General features: G+C 40.2%; 1 protein-coding gene across 1 annotated transcript in view; it reads left to right on the top strand.

The window, feature by feature from the left end:
- Positions 1-8,694: 8,694 nt before the first annotated feature.
- Positions 8,695-18,294, top strand: part of Rala (RAS like proto-oncogene A) — a 51,728-nt gene continuing 42,128 nt past the window's right edge. The window contains exon 1 of the mRNA XM_085699257.2: positions 8,695-8,829. The gene's annotated coding sequence lies outside the window, so the exon portion shown is untranslated. The remainder of the gene's footprint in view (positions 8,830-18,294) is intronic.

The following is an 18,294-nucleotide window of genomic DNA, read 5'->3' as shown; positions in this document are numbered from 1 at the left end:
TGCATTTTAAATGTATAAAATTCTCAAAAATAAGAACAAAAAATTAATACATAAAAAATAAGCATAGATGGGTTAACTTAAGAAGAATGCATAGCCTCACTATACATAGCACCTTCAGATTTCCTGAGAACTGCGAAGACAAAAACACCTAAGGAGACAGGGAAGTGAAGTAAAGCTTAAGGTCCAATATCAGAAAAACCCGAAGAAACTGTTTCAAAAAGAAAGGAATGACCAGCAACTGTAATGTCGCTGAAACCTGGGAACTGGGAGCTAGCAAGTGATAGCTCCATGGCGGTTTCGAGGGTGAAAGCCTGAATAAACATGGCTGAAGAGTAACTGGGAGGTGAGCAAGAGGAGGCAATTTTCAAAGTTTCTCTATAGTGAAAAAACGGTGACTTGAAGGAGAAGCTAAAAGGAGACACATGATGAGGGCGCCTCAAAGAAATGAGAATTCGAATGGCAAGGTGCAGAGTGAAAAATATAGCAGCCAACTATGAAGGTCTCTAAAAGAGGCAGGAGGAACTGAAATCTAAAACACTGATTGAAAAATGGCCTCTTCTGGCCCTGGCCCTCACCAGGGTAGCTCAAGATGGCCCCAGTGGCATGGGTAAGGGAGAGCTGGCTCCGCCCCTCACCTGGGCAACTTGGGAGAGCAGGTGGGCTTACCAGCTCATGTGCCATCCAGGCCCAGATTCAGGACTTGGAGTTGTTCCAGTCCAACAATTACTCAATCTATAAGTTCCTGGAGCTGGGAAGGAGCCAGCTCTGTTGAACCATAGCCGCGGGATCTCCATAACTCAGGACAACCGCAAGATATCCGAGAGGAGTCTTGGTGAGCGTCCAGATTGGTGGTGTAGCAAAAGCCAGAGGCCTCGAACCAGACCAACAACTTATTGCAGTGAACCTTTGCAAGCAAAGATGTTTGAGCAAAAACGTATAGTGTGTGACACATAGCAGCTCCCAAGGCTACTACAATAAACCGATATTTGATGGTGAGACAGGATAGACAGAGGAGCAGAATGGTACATGTACAGAGGAATGGAGGAGTAGGTCACGTCCAGAGGGATCAGTGAGATTTGTTTGTTTGTTTGTTTATAGTTTTCATTTTAATTTTTAAAATTTTCTTTTGTGGAGGAAGGTTACAATGGTTGGGGTGGATACAGAAGGACTGGGAAATGAGTGGGATTAGGGTGCATGATTTGAAATTCCTAAAGAATCAATTAAAAAGTATTTAATATTTAATATAAATGTAAACAATCAAGCAAGAAAGAAAAATGGTCTCTTAATATTAAAAAAGAAAGAAAGCATAAACAATGAAGATGGTCAATAAGTTAACTTTACTATATTTAATAATATGCATCCTTAATTTTCCAGTGAATTCTTATAATAAACTATGTAATAATGTTAGAAAGAAAGCAGAATTCATTCAAGTGTCTACTTATTACAACTTCATAGTACATAGTGTTTGTACTATGAAGACGCAAGCACCTGCACATTAGGAACATTTTGGGACTTCATTTCTAGGGTACCTAGTTCAGGGTCTGAAATATATTACGTTTTCAGTAAGTGGTGACCTCATCCCCCTTCCTTAACTCTGAGCTTAAATACCTGCTTCCTCTCTAACAGCACTTGCTTCTTCTGGCTTCTCTGATTTGTACTTGCTGGTTAATTCACTGCCTGCTAGATCCATGCAGTTTTTATAAATACTTTCTCTTCTGCTCTGTCCTTATTTCTGCACTTCTCTGGGAAAACCCAATCTGTTTACAAAATAGCTCACTTTAACAAGTTCATTTAAATTAAATTAGAACTCTGCATGAAGATATGAAAGTATTCTGTTGACACATATAGCCATTCCCATCTGTGGACGCAGGATCAGCTAGAAACTGATGCTGAGATGGGATGCCTCTGGAAAGTAACATGAAATTGAATAAAAGCTAAAGTGGATCTCAATTTTTATATTCACAGACACTGACCAAAGTTCATTTTCCTCCTTTGTCAAAATGCATTGAAGAGCACTTTAACCCATTAATTTGGGTTCATTCATTTCCAGTGATAAAATTCACACTTTTTATTACTAACAAGTATAAAACATTCAATATTAAAAAAACTGAAGAAATTTGCAGGGAATTAAACAGAATCAAGTGTATCTATTATATGATTTAAGTGAACTATTTCATTTGGAAGATCACTCCAAGCTGATAATGGCTTCTAAATAATTAATACAATGATAGAAGAATAATGTAAAAATACTTCATGTACCTTAACTATATCTTATGAATACAAAATACTACACAACTCTAGATCCAAATTTTTATTTTATATTAATTTATATTAGTAACATTTCTTGTAACGTATCAGAAAAGTGACAGTAGGTATGACAAAGAATGCCTGGAATACCAGTATTAGGGAGTTAGAAGAAGGAAAACTGGGATTTCAAGGCTGTCCTTGGACAGTGAGCTCAAGACCATTTTGGACTTCATGAGATCCTGTAACACAGACACATATAATCATCTCAAAAATTTCACATCCGAGCATATTAATATAATCAATATAGAAAGCATCTTCAGCTATGTGAATCAGGGCTCCCATAACAAATGAAGGATTGTTACCACTTTTATTTAGACTGCTTTTCTACACAGAAAATGTTAGTATCTGCTGAGATTTTACCTGATTCACCCAGAGTAAGGTAACATTAGAACCAGACAATGAAACCGCATGCGTTCACCTTTCTCATCCTTACCACACACCAGCAGGGATTCTACAGATGTTATCACATTAAATATTAAAACTACACAGCAGAATTTGATTTTAAAAAACCACGAGAAAAAAATTTTGTTTCACCTCTCCATATTGCAATATCATATAATCACTAAGAAGCCAACAACAGCCTAATGATAACAGTTTAAGTTAGACTTGTGAGACTTCGGCCAGTTGTTGGTTCTATTTAGAGTTCTGTACAATCTCAGACATTATAAGAACCAGAACTTCCCAAACCTGGCCACTGATCAGAATCGGAGGAAGCAAATACCCTGTAGTTTACCCAACATACTTTAATTGACTATGCTTAGGGTAGGAATCGGGGAGTCTGAATTTCCATTACTCTGATGTGCAGTTGCATTGGTAATCACTGAATAGTCTTTTCCTCTAACCTTATAGAAAATCTGAAAATGTGTGATTCACGAGGGTAGACATGGATTATAAGGGTTATAAGGTCTCAAGTTGTCAGAATGCCATTCTTTGTAACCACATCAATAAGGCCATTTAGAAACCCTATGCACAGATAGGTACATTCATGTGGACATATAGTGATATCCATTCTCAACCTCTACTTCAGCTTACTATATCCGTGGCATGATACCAACAAAGTTAATCTGGAAACTGAGGCAATAGTCATACTAACCTAAAAAACTATAAAACAACAAACTCCCTGTTCTGGTTAGTTTTTTCTCAACTTGACACAAGCTAGTCCTCCAGGGAGAGACACCCACAACTAAGAAAATGGTCTCACCAGATTGGTGTGTGGGCAAGCCTGAGTGGTGTTTTCTTCATTAATGACTGATGTGGGTGGGCCAAATTCATTTTGGTTGGCACCACCCCTCGACAGCTCATGTGGAGCTATATAAGAAAGAAGGCTGAGCAAGCCAGGGGAAGGAAGCCAGTAAGCACCATTATCCCAAGGCCTCTGCTTCAGTTCCTGCTGTGAGTTCCTACCCTGACTTCCTCTATAAAGAACTGTGATATGAAAGTGTAATATAGAATAGTAACTAAGACACCCCCGCACTTTTGGCCATGGTATTTTATTACAGCAATGGAAAATTTTTTATGTCAATGTGCAGGAAATCTGCACACACACACATGCCTCTCAAAGTTTCATAAGCAAAATTAGGGTTTTCTTTCCTATTCTAAATACAACATGCTTTTTATTCATTATTAAAGGTATTTTCTGAATACTTATATCTGACATCATGAAGAATACAAAGATAAGTAAAACAGAGTGCTTATCTTCAGGCTGACAAAGATACAGCTATAAATATACAATTAAAAATATAAGCTTTGCTGAATTTTAGAGATTCTGCAAGCAGTCAATAATAAGACAAACACTCGAGCAATAGAAATGTTCTGATATAACTGTCATATCCAGATTAACATAGTAGGAAGTATTAGAAGGAACAGTGCAATTGAAAATCTCAGGGGCACTTTCTCTAGACATTGGTTAGCATGGAAGATTCCTGGAGAGCCCCTGATCCCTAATCAATGACAAAAGTTTGGAAACATTTGTTCTGATATCAGGGAAGGAATCTGCAACAGTAACAACAGGGCAAATAACTCAGCAATACGACAAAAATGCAAGTTGATTTTCCTTCTGCCATACCTTTGACCATACCGCAATCAGAAGGCACCACCCACAACCAGGGACGATCCTTCCATATCAGCCAAAGCAATCAGGACACTTCTTCAAGTGATGCTCCCTGCTCAGGTCATTCTAATTTGTGGCAAGCTGACATTAAAACCAACCATAATACAGGATAAGTCTGATTCTATTATTTGAAAATTATAAAAATTTGAGTGCTTAGGAATGCCGTTAAAACCTCTGGTACAACTTCTTGAAACAATCAAACAAAAATCTCACAAGCTGTTGTGCACACAAGATAAAATACAATGTTGACTTGTCGTATGTCTTAAAATGTTCATAACTGTAACACTACTTAAACACGTACTCTGATTTTTTTTTTTTATCAGTGGTGACAAACTATTAACCAACCACTTTTCTATTTAGCTCCAATACATTTTAGGGATTTTAATTGATGTTTCAAGATGTATAGTTAATGCATCTTTTCACATACTTTTATAAATTGGTGTATAATAAACATGTCTATAGATATGCATTATTTAGGCAAGAATATGTTTAAATGTTTCTATGCATAAATATTTCCCTAAGAAATATTGATGCTATGAACCTAGTATCTTCCATTCATGAAAAACCCTGAACAATCCTTGTGAGACACTACCTGCCACTATACATTTGCCTAACCAGTGATACAAATGTCAGGAACGATCACATTAAGTTTCAGATAAACATGTAGGTGAATGTAAATTCCTATTATTCCACAGAAACGCAAGCAATATTTTAAACACAAAATCTCAAATGGCTACAATAATTAGTCATGAATTCTGATATGCCTCACACAAATCACAATTACTTTGCACTTTTCGCTAAAGTATATATAACCTATGAATAGCCATGAGCATAGGAACTGTTTGCTAAAGCTTTCTTTGTTATTACTATACTACGTGTATCTTAATGTATAAGATTTGGCTCATAAATAACAGAAGCAAATTTGCAGTTCAAGAGGAAATCTGAGCACAATTGAAAAGATCTTTTATGTTCTTTGATTTGCTCAAGGAGCAAATGTAGTATTGAGTGCTCCGAGTTCTACTAGACAATAGTGATGCTCTGAGTTCTAGCTAATACTAGGTCAATTAGTAATACCTACTTATGATGCCCTTTCGTTTAAATTCTTGGAGAGCTTAAAATACTGTTATTTCTTATAGTGCCTCTGAAAAGCAGACTAGTAGAAAGTTACTGCCTTTATTTTATAAGTAGAGAAACTACGGCACAGAAAGGTTAAGTAACTTTGCTAGGGTTATATGATGAACAACAAGAAGTATTCAAGGCAGGTGGGGTCACAAATGACTGTGATCCCAGCACTAGGGAGGTGGAGTCAGAAAGACTAGTGCCTCAAGGTCATCTTTGGTAATGTAGAAAGTTATGAGATTAGTTACATAATACTCTGTCTCTAAATTCTAAAACTGGGGGTATTAGAGAAAGAGCAATAACAAAAAAAAAGACTCCGGGTAATTGTTCTCGTTCTCAGTTCATAGAGGGGTTTTGCTTTGTTTTTGTTTTTTGTTTAGACAAGGTTCACTATGTAGCCTAAACTGATCTTAAATTTGCCATAATCCTTCAGACTCATCTTCCTAAATGACAGGATTACAAACTAAAGCTGCTACATGCAGTTACATGGTTTAAAACACTTAACCGTGCTTTTAAGAAATCTAAGAAAGCAGACTTAAGTAATCTAAAAACTTAAGGTAACCAGGTCTATCATTACATATTAAAGACACTATTCTATGAGCATATAACAAGTAAAAAACTTATAATTTGTGTTTGGTTGGCTGCCATAGATACTAAATATAAGTTTTGTTACTTGTGGCTTTCTGAAGCTCCTGTTCAAAATGAAGCTTGATTTCTGCCATCTGAAGATAGGCTGACATAGCTGTGAACTAAGCAATGGCTGACAGTCTGATGAATCTGAGTTTTGTCCTTGATGGTGTCTCTATGGCTCACTCTAGTTCTCCATTCCACAGTTATCTGTGAAGCCCGCTGTCCTCAACACTCGGTCTGTGGCTAGTACATGCTGCTATTATTAAAAAGTAGACAGATAACACTTCATCTGAGTTTGCAGGACTATATGATGGTTAGCACTGCCTTCTGTTTTTGGTGTGCCTGACCTTTACAGTCATTAGACCATTAGGTTATAGAAAATTTTAGAATATGGATAGTGAGATATATTGATATAGTATTTAAAAAATTTTTCAAGTAAAGGCAGAAAAAGGGTTTTGTAATTGTGCTCAATGAAGTGAGAGTGCATCTGTTTGAATGTGGTAATATAAATCTGTGGTGTTTCTAACTTCAGTTCCTCCAGTCCCTCCAGAACTCTGAATCCACCATATAGCAATTGCCATTAGATAACACCACTCCTGTTTTTCTCCTTCTTTCTTTCTTTTTTTCTTTCTTTCTTCCTTCTTTTTTTTCTTTTTGTTTTTCGAGACAGGGTTTCTCTGTAGCTTTGGAGTCTGTCCTGGAACTAGCTCTTGTAGAACAGGCTGGCCTCGAACTCAGAGATCTGCCTACCTCTGACTCCTGAGTGCTGGGATTAAAGGCATGTACTGCTACCACCCCTGGGCTGAGATAACACCACTCTTACTCCAAACTAAAGAAATCCTTCTCCCATAACCTATGTCCATCATCCTTTACCTCATTTGTAAAGTAGACCTTTATGCAATGGAGCTTAGCTCTGTCAGTGTTTGCTGGCATGAAACCCAGGGTTTCATCTCCAGCACAAACCAGGCGTGGTGGAACAGGTCTGTATGGCCAGCACTCGCGAGGTAGCAGGTGGCGTTTAGGTCTGAAGTTCAAGAGCATCCTCAATTAAGTGGCCAATTGGAAGTCACCCTGGGATAAATGACACTGTCTCCAAACATCAACCCCCCTCAACACACACACACACACACACACACACACACACACACACACACACGGGATGGGGGTGGGGAGAACACTTAAATCCTGCATCTGTCCCAAGGCAAAACAAAACATTCTCATTGTCACTTCCATTCTCTCACCCACCAGCTGCCCCAGCAAACAATTCTCAGTTTATATGGATGGCTTCATCATTCAAACCATCTCCTTCGGACGTTCAATGCTACTGCCACAAAGATCCCCGCTCCTTTCCCCTTCAGTTCTGCTTGCCTTCTACTCACCCCCAACCCAGACCCGGTCCCCGTGTCAGTCCTCCATTCACAAACCAACAGCTTCAGTTTTACTCTATCTAGCCATTCTACTCCCAGGATTTAGAAGACGCAGCACAGAAGACAACTCATGATTTGGCTGTCTCCTTCTGCAGCCTCGTCTTTCTCAGCAACCCAGGGTGACATGAGCTACTCAACCTTCTCAGTGCGCATGTCTGGTCCCTGTTCTGTTTGTAGCCATTTTTTCCATTTTCTTTTTGTACCGGAAAAAAAGGTGCCTTACTTATATTTAAAACTACAGTTAGTAAATTCATCACTTCTTCAATCCATACACACTTCCAAATAAAATTATTCTTTTTAAAAATTTATTTTTATGTGCATTGTTTTGCCATGAATTACCAGGAACTGGAGGTACAGACTACTGTGAGCTGCCACAGGGTGCTGAGAATTGAACCAGGGTCCTATGGAAACGCAGTCAGTACTCTTAACCTGCTGATCCACCTCTACAAGCCCAATCATTTGTTTTCTTGACTGCCCACTTCACTGAGTGGATATTCCTTGAAATAAACAGAATCAGTGTGTTACTGGGCCACCAACTTATCTCGGCACCGTATCTAGTGTCGAAGGGGGACTTAGTCTCCTCCGAAAGGAACCACAAGTCCATCCGCAGAGGCCAGTTCTTCAGGGTAACCACCGAGTCCTCCAACCAGGAGAGGCGACCCACCCATCTCCCCAGATTTTATCTGCGATAAGCCACATCGCAGGCTGAAGGGAAAATGCCTGCCAAGAGAACCCCAGCAGCCCCCAGAAGCAAGATGGAGGCCTTCCCCTCCCCTCTTTCCCCAGGAGCCCCTCTGTGTTCTGAGAAGACGAAGACGCCGCGACACCAGAACCCCGGCCAGGCGTTGGGAGGTGATCGCGCCTCGCAGGCGGAGAGAGCCACCGTGAGGCCGCCAGGCGGTTATCGCACTGCGCCTCGCCCGCGCAGCAGACCCTTTGTTCGCAGCCGCCATGGTCTTTCCGGCCCCACGACAGGAAGTGCCAGGGGGCGCCCCGCCCCGCTCCCCCGCGCCCCGGAAGTGATCTGGGGCGGCTGCTGCAGAGCGGCCGGGAGGAGGGTGGGTCTCCCCAGAGCGGAGCGCCGGAGTCCTCCTCCTCCTCCGCCGCCGCCCAGGCCGCCGCCGCCCTCCCGACTCCTGCCGCTCCTTGCGCGGAACTCCGAGCACAGTGCCGAGCGCGGTCTGATCGGCGCAGCCGAAGCCCGAGAGCCCGCGGGGCGAGCGGCTCGCGGTGCAGGTGAGCGCCCGCCGGCCGGGGAGGCCGGGCCGCGGCGGGGGTGTGTCCGACGGGCCAGGCCCGCGGCTGCCGTGATTGCACGTCCCTCCAGCCTCCCGGCTCGAACCCGTTTGCGCCCCGAGAGCGGGCGGCCCCTCCGGAAGGTCACCTGCATCACGCCGGTGCCTCCCAGGGCCGCACCCGGGCGGTGCCCGCGACCTGGGGCCGCCGCAACCGCAGTCTCTGCGCCGCACTCCACCCCGTCCTCCCTCGCTTTCAATCCACTCCTTGCCGGTACGGAGCAGCTGCTCTTCAAGCCTCTCCGCCAGGGTTTGGTGCCAATTAAAGGAGTGGCTTTATCAGACTCAAGTCTTTAGACGTTCCGCGTCCAGCTGAATATTCGTGGGCTCTTGTACGAGTTTATCCTCTAGAAGAGGAAGGGAATGTGGGTATTGTGTGATAGGGGGTGTCTTCCGCGCTTGGTTCCTGAAAGATGTCCAGGAGTAGAAGATCAAATGTGTGTGCTCTAACTGGTTATGTGTGTGTTTGAACGGGCGTGGTGACTTGAGGTGGACTTAGGGGAAATTAAGGAATTAACTGGCCTTTGCTTGGAAACCAGAGTGTCCAGATTTGTGAGAGCTCATCCAAGTATCTTTGAGCTACTGTGAGAACTCTGGTGCCACGCCCTACCTGTCAAGCTGGAAAGCACCCAATCTACAGTTTGGGTTTGTGTGCTGGGAGAACCTTTAATTCTTTTTAATTCTTTTTCTGTAAATAAATTACAGCTTTAATCCCATTCTCAAAATTGGGTAACTGATTCATTCCTCACAACGCAGAGGGCATCCCTTTTGGTTTAGGTTTGTTAATATGTCTAGAGTATCATTGGCTTATGTGTTTTGTATCTGTTGATACAATATTCTTGTTAACGTCTCTTGTGACCCTTAAGATGTTCTTCCACCTTAACTTTTTCAGAGTAGGACCTGTGTTATCTTCCCTCCTGTTTGCACGCGAAGTGCTTAGAATCTCCCACATGTCTTCACTGCATAAATGAGTGTGCAGTTGATCTCATAGTCACTTTCTAGAAGGAATTGCTTTTGGCTTGGGGTGTTTGTAGCTCAAAGGCAGCAGTCCACTACAAAAGGTATTAGATTCAGTCTCTAGCAAAGCCCCAAACAATTTTGTTAGAGTAGTTGTTCCTTTAAGATTCTTGGAGCATAAAAATTTTGCTTCACCTTTTTGTTCTTCAGAAGATCGAAGAGCAGCTCAGGAAGAGTTTCCTTTTCACAGCTCCGTTCTTCAAGAAGTTAAAAATACTTAGGGATTGTGATTAGACGATATAATAATTTCTATTTCATTGTTATTTGTTTACTTCTAGAGTATGTCCAGAGTTAGAAGGAGGAGATTTCCTGGCAGCAAGTGTATGCTCAGAGTTGATAACCATACCCAGTCTTAATCAAAAAGAGGAAGTTAAGAGTTGATGCTGCTTGGAAATGCGCTGCAGAAGCAGGATGCTCAGAGTGGCTCCTTTTGAAGTCTTCTGACACCCTGTTGTGACCTTGTCATCTTTTACCAGCAGGCCTTTCATGCTTTTGTTCCGAGATCCTCTGCTGAGTGTGCAGTTGTGTGTAACATTTATTTTGAAGCAGTATTTCATTACAACTCTTTTTCCCTAGGGTTTTCAGGGTGGGGGAGATTAATTATAGGAAAGAATCTTGCTCACCACTTTTAAGGGAGTAATTTGGCCTACAGATGGTTGCATTATTCTGAGTTGAGGGTTGTCAAAATACAGACAAACTGCTGGCGTTTTCTCCTCGTACATATGACCCTGCACTGGCTTTTTAAGCACTGTTTCTACAGAGCACAAGTAAATGTGCCAGTATCACTTCTTATATATGGGTCTGCCAAACTAATAGGTTCTTGTATTCTTTCATAAATGACTGACAAGGGCAGTCATCCTACAAATACTGGAATAAGAAGCTGTGAATGTTAGCCAGGAAAGAGATTATGATCTTGAAGTGGTAGGAGTAAGTTTCCAAAGACATTTTAGTTCTTAGATTAGGGAGAGGGAAGCCATTGGTTTCTTATACTATAGAGAAGTTAGGTTTCCCTTTAATTCAACAACCGTCTTGACATTAGTAGTTCTCATATATTGATTGCCCCTCAAGCACTGTGGCAAAAGGATTGTCATATTAGTCTACTGATTATATTTTTTTCTTATCTCCACAATATTGCTGCAAGATGGGTGGGCTTCCCCAATGCTAAGTGAAGTTATTTGGCCAGAGGCCCAGCTCACAAGGTAGGGTGTAGTAGAGAATTTGAAAGTACAGTAACCATTTCTAAGAGCACTGAACATGCACCTAATCCTAGAAGTTGCAGGAAAGGTGATTGTGACTGAGCTGAGCTTCCAGAAAGCAGATACTGCTCTTACCACTCTTAGCCATGAAGTGTGACCTGGAGTCACCAGTGACCCTAGCCAAGGAGCTTCAGCTGGGAACTGCTGGCATCTTTATTTCCATGGTGCTTACGAACACAGTGTACCCCTACATACAGTCTGTGCATGCCAAGGTGGAAAGTGGTCGAGCATTGTCCTTGCCAGTGTCCTTGTAGGATACTAGGAAGGCAGCGCGAGCACTTTGAGCACTTTGATGACTTTCTACTTTTGCAGCACCTGTTTGAGATGAGTGCCATGGCTGTTTAAAAAAAAAAAAAAAAAAAAAAAGAGTTGCAGAATTCTGTTCATGTGGTTTTGATTGTTTTTCTTCCCCTGCAAGAATGTACTTTAAAAAATACCGCTTTTTAATGGATTTAGTCTGGGGAATGTGTCCTTCCCTTGGTTTAAAAGATGAGAAGGGAGAGGCTATTGATTCAAATAGCAAAGCTCCTTTCTTGCCCCCATGAGGAAGAGCTATTCTTTGTTTCTTTTCTTAAGTGTGAGACACCTTTCTTATTATGTTACTGTGTTTAGAAAAATTTGCTTATCAGAGAGACAATGAAATTAAAACTCTGTGAGTTTTTTTAAAACAGCAGAAATTTTAAAAAGGAATTTTCATCATTGATTTAATCAAACATAAATGTGAGGGTTTATTTTCTCAAAATCAAGAGAGTAGTCTATATAAGGCATTAAATAAATATTCTTAAATGCAAAAAACTTTGAAAAGCTGAAGGAAAAGTGCCAATAAATCATATAGAAATTAGATATTATGATACTTTTCTGAAAACACTGCACAGTGTCCTGTATTAGATACTAGAGGCAGAATATCAAACGTACACAATTTCCTTAACTTAAAGTTCCAATTCTTTGTTTGATTTGGTTTTGAAATTAAGTGTCAGAGTTTCACAGTGTAATTATGGACAGTCAAACACAAGATTATAACTGATCTTGACTTCCAGATGCACTGTAAAGATAGGTAAGAATCCCATTTGCACAAAGAATGTGATGGTAGTCATTTAAGCCATATGATAACTGTCTTTTTTAACATTGAAAATGCTATTAAGTGAGTTGGGAGTGGTTTATATACAGCACCCTGTCTGTGTTTTATTCTGTTGGCTTCTCTGACCAGTGCTGTGCCGGTACCAACACTCAGTCAGAGGTTTCTATCACACTGAGATCTGCTGTACTGATTGGCTGCTTAGCCCCAATTGCCGCAGCTCCTCCTCAGTGTTTCTGTTGCTCTTCTAGTTGGTTCTCCCCTCCCCCAGTGAATCTTAGCACCAGTTTGCCTGCCTCTGTTGCTGTTCTTACTGGAATTGCATTAAATTTATGAACTTACTTAGGAGCAGTTGACTTCTTGATGGTATTGAGACATTTTTACATTAACATAAAATACCTTTATTTTCTAAAGTTTATTTTTTCTTTAGGAACTGACTTGTGTTTTTAATACAACTTTTGTATGTTTCTTATTAATTTTAGTCATTTTTTCCTTTTTAGGTACATCCTCAAACTGATTATTATTTATACACATAAATACTGTTGATTTCTGCTCTTTTTCCTGATACCTTGCCCAATTCTTACTAAGTTACTTTATACTGTTTTTTCTCTTCAGCTTTCCAGATACTGTCACATCATCTGTAAATATAACTCCTCTCCCTTTTCCGTGTCTATGTGTTTTAACTTGTCCAGTTACTTTAGCTGGTCTTTCTAGAACGATATTAAGTGACTATACGTTGTTCCTGAATATTAATTTGGTTATAGGTATGCATTTTTCAAGGACTGCAGTTCTCTGCTGTCTCTTTAAGAGAAACTTAACTAGAGACAGATACAGTGAGAGGCATTCAAAGTTTGAGTTTCCTGGGGGAGCAGCAGACTACAATGATGAGCAAAAGTTGGGTTTCTTGGAGGGGAGGAGGGTTTACAGACTACAGTGATGAGCAGTGAAGATGCTTGGTGGTTTCCCAGTTCATGCTTGAGTCCTGTTTTCTTCCAACTTCTCAGTGATGTTCTTCCAGAACTGTTGTCTTCTCACAGCCCCCTAAGTGAAGCTGCCATAAATATAAAAATTGAGGGGATCTCTTATAGAATTTCTCAGTCTGAAGTGGTTTCTGAGCTTTGCAGATGACTTCAAGTCACTTTATCCTGCTGTGGCGCTGGCTCGCATCATTGGCTCTCTAGGGCATATAGCAAAGTTGATGTGTAATCCGGTCAGTGTATCCGGGGGTAACTGAGAGTACACAGATTTGCGGTGGATCTAGACAGGATTAGCCAAGGGCCTGATTTATCTGGCTTTGAGGTTATCCTTTCTTCAGTTTATTTATGCAAGCCTAGTCCTGTGTGTGGAATGATGTCTTGATGTGGAATCAAGTGGTGTTCCAGCATCCAACAGATATTTTGTTCAGATAACAATATGCAGTACATACCAATGTTCAGTCTCTGAAGGCCCAAAGAATGTGTTTATATCACTGCTATGTAATTCATATAGAAAACATGTTTTTTTGTTTGTTTGGTTTTTTGTTTGTTTGGTTGGTTGGTTGGTTGGTTGGTTTTTTTGTTTGTTTGTTTGTTTTTTATGGACAGGCTCACATGTAGCTCACATTGGCCTGAATTGCTCTGTAGCTAAGGAAGACCTTGAGCTTCTGATTCTGCCACCACCTCACAAATACTGGGATTATAGGCTTACACCACTATGTCTCACAAGAATAACGTTTTTTGTTTGTTTGTTTGATGGTAAAGATTGGACCTAGGACCTTGCATATGCTGGACAGGTGCTCTATCACTGAGGAACACCCCAGTTAATACATGGGTTCTTATAATTTCTGGATTATGTAGGGCCATGTGTGAGTGCTCAGTCCATATCCCATTGTCTGGCATTAAAATCTTTACTCTCCCAGGGGTGCTGAGTGGACCTTAGGCTGCAGAGCTTGTCCCTTGATGTCCTGCACTGGCCTGTTTATCCTTACTGTCTTAGCAGTGCTGTCGGGGTGTTAATAATCTCTTGTCGTCATAGGTTGATAACATCTTACCAGACATCTCGGTCTGTGTCCTGCTGTGCATTTCTGCTTTCCTGCATAGACATCTTGCCTCACTGGCCTGGGATTTTGACTTGGTTGTGGATTTGGGGAGCTTCAAACTTTGGAGAACTTCAGATCTCACTCCTTGGCACATGTTGCTGTCCTGGTATAGAGTTTGCAGTAATTTTCCCTTCTTTTTTATCTTCCTCTCCATTGCCTTCTATCCAGAGAAATCTGTCTCCTTTTAACCCCACCTCCTTTTTTTTTTTTTTTTTTTTGAAAGGGTGGGCTGGCCATTTTTTTCAAGAACATCTGGCCTGGAATGTTTGATCCCCCCCTGCCTCCATTATGCTAGGATTGCAGGAATGTATCACTTGGCTCTACTCATCTTTTTTGCCAAAGGCATTCAGTCTAGGAAAGAAAAACCTCTGTCTTCTGAGGCTGTAGGTTTCTGGGACACCAGCCCTGGTCACTTAGTGCTTAGATAATTGGTACCTTTCCCACAGCCCTACTAGTCTCTCAGGTCTCCCTGATCTCTTGCCTGTGTGCTACAATTACAATCATTCTCTATGCCCCTTACTTTATTATTATTTGCTACTTTTGTTATTTGTTGTTTTCTTAGTCCCAAATAAATGAAAAACTTTTCTTGTTCTTGCTTTCAGTTCAGAAAATTCAGTTCCTCTTTTATTTCTTAAGTATTTTTATCTTGTTACAATTGTTTGAAATTTGTATATTTATTGGTCATTTCCTTTGCTTTTCTGTTCTTAAATGTTGACCCCTTTTTCTTCAGTAAAGAGGCTAATTCTTTTTTTAAAAAAAAAAACGTTATTGAAATGTAATTCATCTACCACAAACACATCCTCTTAAATTTCATAGTTCAGTGAATTTTGGTATAGTCAGAGACTTATGTTACCTTTACCACTGCTAGAACACTTCTATTGCCCCTTAAGATGAAAGCCATTATAGTTCTTTCCTGCCTTGCAGGGTATTCTTGACTGCTGTACTTCATGTCTCTACAAAGTTGCCTATTCTGGATGTTCTAGGATTCCATAAATGGTCTTTTGTATCTGACTTCTTTGGTTAACATATTGTTTTCATACGTGTCATAGCATATATGAATACTTCAACTTTGTATAGTTGAATAATCTGTTGTGTGAATATGCTGTGCTAATTGATTAACACTTGAGTGCTTCTGCTTGAGGGTTTATGTTAGTGTCTTAACACTAAATTATATCTTCTGACTTACCTTGAACATTTTGAAGAATGGGCAAGTATCCCGTAGGGTACCTGTTCCATCTGGTGAAGATATAGAAGAACTAGCAGTGTGTTCCCAGTTTTATTCCATCTGTATAAACACTTGTTATTGTCCATATTTTTGTTCATAGCCATTGTAGTAGGTATAATTTCTACATTCTTTTCATCTGTTAGGGTGCTTTATGCAGTCCCGTGTGTGAAGTAATTTGTATTAGCATATTATGTCTTTTCTTCCTACTTGTCTTAGTTTAAGATCAAATGCTGAGAAAGCTTTATTATAAGAATTTTAAATGTGACTTTTTGAACTTCTAAGTAAATTTCCTTTTTAGTTCACTAACGATTTATTTTTACATTAGCATTTTTGATGAGTTTCATACTATTAAAATTATATATATCTTAATATGTATATGTGTCTATGTCTGTGTGTTTATCTGATGTGTGTATCTGGCGTGTGGAGGCCCAAGGAGGCCAAAGTGATGTTGGATCCCCTGAAGCTTGAGGTACAGGTGGTTACGAGCTGCCTAACCTGGGTGTTGGGAACTGAACTTCGGTCCTTTGGAAAAGCAACAAATGCTCTTAACTGCTGAGCAGTCTCTCTGGTGCTACTGTTAAAACTTTAAATTGTTAAAAATACATTGTTAGAACTTGTGCAATAGAAAATAGCAAGACAAAATGTCTGAGGTGAGGAATTAGAGTATTCGTAGGTAATACTGGCTGTGTTTCTTAAGTGAATAAAGTAATATTGACTACAAACCCGCAGAGCCCAAATTAGGACTAGAGTAACCAAAAATGGTAGTTTCATGTTATATACATCTCAGTATGCAATATGGTTAAATATTTAACCATGAAGCTTAACTAATTTTGTATGTATGATGTTATTTGGCTTTTTCTTTTTGAGACAGGACCTTTCTCTGTAGTGTGACCACACCACTATACCTGTCCTATCTGTATCTCCTATTTGTTCCATATAAAGATCCAGTGAGGGCTAATGATGTGGTTCAGTGGGGAAGATGCTTGCTACCTCTCTAATGACCTTAGCTTCATCTGCAGAACCCACATGGTGGAAGGGAGAATCGATTTCCACAGGTTGTCCTCTGACCTCCACCTACTCACATATCCACACTCACCTTTCTCTCACTCACACACACACACCATACCACTCACACAAATACACAAATGTAAAAAAATTCAGTAGAGATCAAATGAGAAGGTGGGTGTGGTCACATGTTTTGTAACATCATCACTCAAGATGCTAAGACAAGAGGACTGAAAGTCATTTGGAAGCCAGCCTGAGCCACACAGTTAGCCCTGTCTCCAAAAAGTCTCCAAAAACTAAAAAGTAAAATTAATATAAAATCAACAAATGAGAGTTACATTTGGAATGTTTTTGTTTTGAACTTTCAGACCTACAGAAAAGTTAGAAGAGCAGTACATTGGATATGTACAGACCCACACCTGTATTCACCATCCACTCATTATCACTTTTTCAGTGTAGTCGTTCATCCATCTATTCATTCAGTATGGTGCTGGGGATTGAACCCAGGGCCTTGTGCGTCTGCTGGGTGTGCCACTGATGAACTACGTGCCAGCCCTGATTTTCGTTTTGCTACCTTTGCTTTTCTTTCAGCAGTTAAGGGATTCTTGTTTATTGATTGATTAATTGGCTACCTATTTCAAAGTAAATGGAGAAATTAATTTCTGTGCTCTTATATATTTGAGCATAAAGGCAGTCTTCTACATACCTACTATATTGTAAAGCCTAAGACAGTAATACTTCCATAATACTGTCTAGTTTCTGGTTCAAATGAATATTTCTCAGTTGTGTCTTAATGTTTTTAATAGCTGTTTTTTCTTGTCTTAGAATCCAGTCACGGGCTGGAGAGATGGCTCAGAGGTTAAGAGCATTGCCTGCTCTTCCAAAGGTCCTGAGTTCAATTCCCAGCAACCACATGGTGGCTCACAACCATCTGTAATGAGATCTGTTGCCCTCTTCTGGCCTTCAGGCATACAAGTAGACAGAATATTGATTACATAATAAATAAATAAATTTAAAAAAAAGAAATTCTTAAAAAAAATCCAGTCAGAGTTCATGATTTCTCTCTCCCAATTATGTCTTTAGTCCTTATCTTTTTGAATGAACTTATCTCTGATCCATGTACTTTTATGAGATATAATTTAAATAATTTATCCCCTTTAAGGTTTGTGTGATTTTTAATAACTCCTAAATTGTGTAACCATTGCTATAATACAATATTAAAACATAGTTTTCAAACTTTGATAAGATTCTTTTTTATGCATGTGTGTGTGTGTGTACTTGGTGTGGGTGCGTGCATGGGCATGAGTCCATGTGTGCGAGGCCATCATGTGTCATCCTCAGTAATCCTTTGATGCGATGTTTCTCATTGGCCTGGGAGCCCCAGTGATCCTCCTGTTTCCATCTCTGTAGCCCTGGAATTACAGGTGCCCACCATCATGCCTGGCCTTTGTACACTTCTTGGGATCAGACTTGGTCCTCAAACCGGCTTTACCAGTGGAGGCTCCCCACCCTTAGCCCACATCTTGGTAAGATTCCGTATGCCCAAGTTATTTCCTGTTCCCATTCCCCAGTACTAGATGACTATTATTTTATATTCTTTTCCAGGAATTTTTCCTTTACCTTTTCTGGACAGAACATAAGTATTGAATCATATAATAGTCAGACTTTTGTGCTTTTTTTAAAAACTTAGTGTGTTTTTATGACTTACTCACTTTGTAACATGCAGCTAGTAGTTTTTCCATTTTTATTGA

The sequence above is a fragment of the Myodes glareolus genome, chromosome 14 (genome assembly GCF_982192425.1).
Source record: "Myodes glareolus chromosome 14, mMyoGla1.1, whole genome shotgun sequence".
NCBI lineage: Eukaryota > Metazoa > Chordata > Mammalia > Rodentia > Cricetidae > Myodes > Myodes glareolus.
Note: the sequence above shows the minus strand (reverse complement) of the source record. Positions and strands in the feature narration are given on the sequence as shown.